Genomic DNA, 6618 nt, shown 5'->3' on the forward strand with positions numbered 1-6618 from the left:
ACCAGTTTTATTGCCAAAAAAAATAAAAAAAGAAGAAAGGCTATTTCACCAAATGTCACATACCTCACTCTACATTTACTATGTAGATTAATTTTTTCAGTTCTTGGTAGATGAGATATTGCTCCTATCACTAGGAAAACCAAAGAAAGGAAATAGTTTGGAATAAGTTGGGTTAGTTATTTGTGAAGTTGTGGACTTTTCCCCCCTCATGTCAATAGTTAAATTGATCTTATAATGGTAATGCCAACAACAGCTCCTCCAACAGGCCTCCATTTGATTATTGTACTCTGGTTTTTGGCTGCCAACAGTCTTCACTGATATTAGTTCTACCTGACACCTTTGCTGTTATTTTTACAAAAGATAGTGAGGGTTGAACTGAGCTTCCTTCTTTACAGGTGATCAGATTAGTATTAGAATACATTGGCAGGGCAATAACAACACATCACCTTTTACGTGGTTATGATTTACTCAGTCCTAATTTACAAACTTTCTACCCTCAAAGTAAATTTCACGTTTAGTTTATCAAATTTTTTTTTGCGTACAGTCATACTACTGTAACTCAATGAAGACTCTCAGTGTCAGTTTTCTATTTTCACTGTTAAACAAAAGTGAAATGACTAGGAGGCCAAACATAATGCAGTGGGAGTAAATATATGGGATTCCCCCCCCCCAACTTCACAATTTGTCTAATTACCTGTTATCTAAATGAGGTAATATCTTAAAGTGCAAGCAATTTAAATAATTGCCTAATACTTTTAACTGAATTTGGATAGTTTCCTTTAAAAACTTTGCCTCCTGAAGCAAACTTTTTACCCTATAGCAAAGTAGAAACTGAGTATAAATGTTGCTTTGAGGAGAATCATGTGGAATCGAATATAAGCCTCTTGCCTACTACTGTGAGCTGTGCAAAATATGCACAGCGGGATTTTGGTCAGGAGATTGAGAGATTAATATAGAACCGATACCTCTTTGCAGAGGGGATATTCAGGGACTTTTTCGTGTATTTAATCACTCCAGAAAAGGCAGCTGAAGTTGTGATATCTTTTTATACAGATTCGATGAAACATCTTGATTTAGGATCTTTGGTTTTTTTTCTGGATGCCATTGCACACTGCAACATATGCAGAAAAAAAAAGAAAGGTGAGTCCAGTAGACTAGTACTTACAGCTTCAAAATAGAAATCCAGAATTATCACATATGCAAATTTTATGGAAAATGTAACATGAAGACTCAATGTACTCATACATACAATGCCGGCAAATGAGAACAGTAATACTGTCAGACTCTTGGTAAACTATCTGTATTCGCACCTCTAAGTTTTGAAACTCTGGAAAGCATTATCCTTAAGTTTTCCCTTTATTTTTCTTATAAAGAATACATTGTAAAAATAATGTTATCATCCTGAGACAAAGAGTTGGAATATATTAATCTGATAGGATTGTTAGGAACATTAACCATTGGTTACTTTCCCCTCTAACTCTGAACTCTATTGGCAGTAACCATATGTACAGTCTTTGGAACATACTTGGCTCACATACAACAACTTTGAAGCTGGGATTAAGAATGTAAAAAACCACCCCAAAACCTAGTCATACATGGCCGTGGATCAAAGTCCGGAATAGAACAAAGTAAGTGTCTCTTGAGTCTGGTTTTCCATTTGCTTTTTACAAAACAGGTGTTGGAGAATCTGTGATTTATTTCCCTAGTAATCTCAAAATGAAAGAAGGTGGGTTTATAAAGAATAGCCCTACATTTAGTTTCAATGCAATGTATGTTTGGTGGTGTTTTTTTTTTAACCAACAGTCTGTTTTTCAGTAGATTGAATTATCAAAGCTTCTTTGATTTCTTTCAAACAATGTTTTTGAAAGTGCTAATTATTCTGGATATTTCTTTGATCTTTTCTTGGTATTTACACTTCATATGAATTCTTTTTATGTTATATATTAATAGCACATGTATGGTTTATAGTGTTTAAAAGAAATTGCTCAAAAGTGCAACAGTTCAGTGGTTTACATTTTATCGTGTCATATTATGAGCTGCAGATTTCTAAGTACTCTTCCTAGGGCTGTCTCTGAAAGATCATCCTCGCCCTAGCATCCAGGATGAAATGTGTGTTAGGTTAGGTAGAATTTATAAGAGTGGTTTAAGGGTTTAATTTTGTCTTACATATGCTATAGATTCCAGAAGCTTAGGAAGGACAAAAGAGCGAATCATTTACCTTGATTAGACTATTAAAGTATCTGGGTTTGTACCCGAAAACAGGTGTCAATGATGGGTGCTGTTTCAGAGATGAAAGAAGACAGGTGGGGGATAAGGTAGTCAAGGATGTAGAGAGAATAAAGACAGGAAAAGATTACTGGGGTGATAAAAGGACAGGAAAGACATTTGCTAAAGGGGTAAAGGTCTGTTCATACAAAAAACCTGCAGATGGAGATGAGGAAGCAGCATGAGCAAATCCACAACCTGAGTAAGGATGGCTCAACTGGACTGACAGACTTTGGGATCTTTTCAGCTGTTTCATTTTCTTTCATCTGTTAACCAGGAAACAGGTATTATTTCTTTATACACATACGGATCAGAGGCAGAGAGAGATTTATTTAAGGTCATCCAGGAAGTCTACAGCAGAATAGGGAACTAAACCAGGATTTTCTGAGTTCCAGATCAGTATGCTAACCATGGGACAGCTTATTTCCTCTCTATGGGAGCTTCTGCTGCCAAAATGCATTAGAGGAGAACAAGTCCTTCTTGTTTATATTCCTTTAAAACAAACCTTCATTAGGAATGGGTTCAATACATCACAAATACATTATCAAGATTATCATTAAAACTTTAATAAATCTCTAAATCCTAATGATAGGATTGTCTGGTGATGTAAATGAAAATGAGATCACAAGGTTCAAGGAAAAGGCAAGTAAGTTATCTGAGAAGAAAAGTAAGGTTATTTGCTGATGCAAGGAAAAAGAATTGAAAAATCTCTGATTTTTTCTGAATTGGAAAAAACGTATTTGTGTAATTGAATATGTCAGAATAATTTAAAAGCTCATTTATTATGAAATAAAATCTGTTTGTTTGAATTCTGTGTCTCAGCAAATCCCCTGAGACTGTTTACATAAAGGAAAACAATCTGCCCATGTTAAAAAACTTTACTCACTTCCCTCATTTCCAGTTCTTCGCTAAGGGTGAAAAAAAAAAAGGCGGGGGGGGGGGGGGAGAAAGAAAAAATTAAAAAAAAGAACATTTGTGCAATGCTCTTAAACTTACGGAGATCATACTGTTGCAAAAGCCAACTGTCACTTAGCTGCTATCCTCCACAAAGGATGTTGCTCAAGACATTAATGAAAAAACCTGTACTTTAAGAATAAAACTGTTTATGCTGGGCACTATGGATCCTTACTAGATTATAAGTATTGCTTAACACCTTGAGTACATTGTAATGATGCTCTTCATTTTTAGGGTATTCCACACCTTAGCTTCAGGACAAATAGCTCTGTGTTCATGTGTCTATTACTGTTCCTAGACATGTCAGGTTATGGTTTTGGTACGGTAACTGTAACAGACACACTCAATCTGACTTCTGTATTTTTTCCAGGTATAGAATCATAGAATCATAGAATAGTTAGGGTTGGAAAGGACCTTAAGATCATCTAGTTCCAAACCCCCTGCCATGGACAGGGTCACCTCACACTAAACCATATCACCCAAGGCCTCGTCCAACCTGGTCTTGAACACTGTCAGGGATGGAGCATTCACAACCTCCCTGGGCAACCTATTCCAGTGCCTCACCACCCTAACAGGAAAGAATTTCCTCCTTATATCCAATCTAAACTTCGCCTGTTTAAGTTTTAACCCATTACCCCTTGTCCTATCATTACAGTCCCTAATGAGGAGTCCCTCCCCAGCATCCCTATAGGCCCCCTTCAGACACTGGAAGGCTGCTATGAGGTCTCCACGCATCCTTCTCTTTTCCATGCTGAACAGCCCCAACTTTCTCAGCCTGTCCTCATACGGGAGGTACTCCAGTCCCCTGATCATCCTCATGGCCCTCCTCTGGACTTGTTCCAACAGTTCCATGTCCTTTTTATGTTGAGGACACCAGAACTGCACACAATACTCCAGGTGAGGTCTCACGAGAGCAGAGTAGAGGGGCAGGATCACCTCCTTCGACCTGCTGGTCACGCTCCTCTTGATGTAGCCCAGGATACGGCTGGCTTTCTGGGCTGCAAGTGCACACTGCTGGCTCATGTTCATTTTCCCATCGACCAACACCCCGAAGTCCTCCACAGGGCTGCTCTGAATCTCTTCTTTGCCCAACCTGTAGCTGTGCCTGGGATTGCTGTGACCCAGGTGTAGGACCTTGCACTTGGCATGGTTAAACTTCATAAGGCTGGCATCAGCCCACCTCAACAAACGTGTCGAGGTCCTTCTAGATGCCATTCCTTCCCTCCAGCATTATCAACTGAACCACACAGCTTGGTGTCATCAGCAAACTTGCTGAGGGTGCACTCAATCCCACTGTCCATGTCAGCGACAAGACAGGTCACAACACTGATCCCTGAGGGACACCACTCGTTATGGTCTCCAGCCGGACACTGAGCCATTGACCACAACTCTTCATATATCATCATATCTCTTTTCAAAATATTTTCTGCTTTTATTTAAAAAAGAAGGTTCATTCTTTAAAGAAGGTTTTCCTATCAGCACTAAATTTAGGTCTACATGTTGCCAGTATTACTCCTTCTATGGGTCTTGCTTTAATGACAGGCAGTCGGGTCTCTATTTCAACTGTGAGTGAACAGCCATTCATTTCTTTGGCTGAATGCAGTCCTGGCCCTGCTGAAGTCAATGGGGGTTCTGTCTCTGACTACCATGAGGTTTGACTTTCAGCCTGTGCCTCAAATGAGTTTCAGAGTGCCAGTGTTCCCAGTAACAGCAGCTAAACCTAGGGATTTGACCAAGTGTGGCTCCAAAGCTGGCATTGCTGGTAATACAGTCAGCTCTGCTTATGCACAAAACAGGTGAATATATCTTGTGGATGTCCAATGGTGGACACATTTACATCTGTCCAAATGTAGGATTTGTTCATAAATTGACTGCAATGGAAGGTAATACTCTTCATTTAAACATTTTACAAATTTTCTTCTTTTTTTTTTTTTAATTATTATTTAGGACTAATGTTCAGCAGCCTAAATCTAGTTATAGAGAAATGGGTGAAAGTACTTCACCTTGGCTTTTTCTTCTGTCTCATAGTCATGAAAACATATGTCTTTTATAAAATAAATGCCTGAATTTCTCTTGCTTCCCAAAAGAACATAAAATGTCTGTCAGGAAACACAGACATAAAATGTCTTTGGTACACGTATACATGCCTTTCTATCCAACACTGGAACTTACCTTGCCATTTTAAGTCTATGTTAGGAAAGGGAGCTATGGTGCATGTAAGAATGTTTAGGGCTAGAGAGCCTGAGTAGTGAAGAGTGAAGTGGTATTAAGGTCCCCCCAGTAGCCTACTATTACTGCCTGTCCCTGACACCCTAAAGCCAGGATCACCCTAATGATGACTTGTTGGTCCCTGTACTAACTACACTAACTGGCTTTCCAGCTGCTCTGTATGCATACTGTTTTTCAGAGTTTTTCTGAAGCTTTCTGTCTGCTTCCAGTTGCTCGGTAACTTACACAAAGTTATTAGTGTAAATTCATCTTCTTATTAGCCCAGTTGCTTCTAATTGATTTTGTTTTTCAGCACCATAGGCTGATAGCTGGATTTCCTGAAGAAGGGATTTGCTTTTCTTAACTTTTCCCTCACAGCGTATGGTGTATTGACCATGCTGTTTGGTTACTGCTTTTACATTCCTCTCACCAAAATATTTCTGTATGCTTCCTGGTTTCCTGGTACTCTTCAGTTAAATATCACACATTTCCCTCGTATCCTGTTAGTGCATCCACTTGTTTTCTTAACTCCCTCTCCTGTTTTGGCAATGATTTTATTTTCTTTGACGGGATTTCGGTGCCATATAATCTTTTTATATATATATATATATATATATATTTTAATTTCAACAGGACATATCACAGGGGAACAGTATCCTAAACCTGTTCTCACAATCCTTTTGGAAAGGTAGGATGACATATTGGCCCAAGGAATACAGTGTTTTGTCTTCTGGCAGGTAAGTGGTGATTATTCTAGGCCAGCTGTTTTCCCTGTTTCCTTACCAGCAGTTTTGGTACTTGCACAATTTTTCTCTCTCAGCCCTTCAACAAAGAATAAGAATTCTGGATATGCATCATCAATCTCCAAGAATAAAATAGGCTCCAATACCAGAACATTATTTCTCAATTTTATCTATCATCTTGTTTTATATCAAACTTCCCAATAATTCACAGTGCTGCTGCATCTGTCAAGATGAGTCTTCTGCTGTGTTTAAAGGTAATAATTCTAATATCTGAGTGGAAATGGTGTGGAAAAAAAAAAAAAGCCATACAAAATGAACTCTAGTCTCAATCTTTTTTCTTAGATCTCTCTCTATATTGTCAATAAACTGGCGCAAATTGCAAAGATTAATTATCAACCAAGATCCTGATGTTGTAATGCAGTCTGTTTCAGCTGTCGTAGGAAACTTC

The sequence above is a fragment of the Pezoporus flaviventris genome, unplaced genomic scaffold, assembly GCF_033815535.1.
Source record: "Pezoporus flaviventris isolate CSIRO_AGI_PZ_B2104156 unplaced genomic scaffold, CSIRO_AGI_Pfla_v1 ptg000013l, whole genome shotgun sequence".
NCBI classification, from domain to species: domain Eukaryota; kingdom Metazoa; phylum Chordata; class Aves; order Psittaciformes; family Psittacidae; genus Pezoporus; species Pezoporus flaviventris.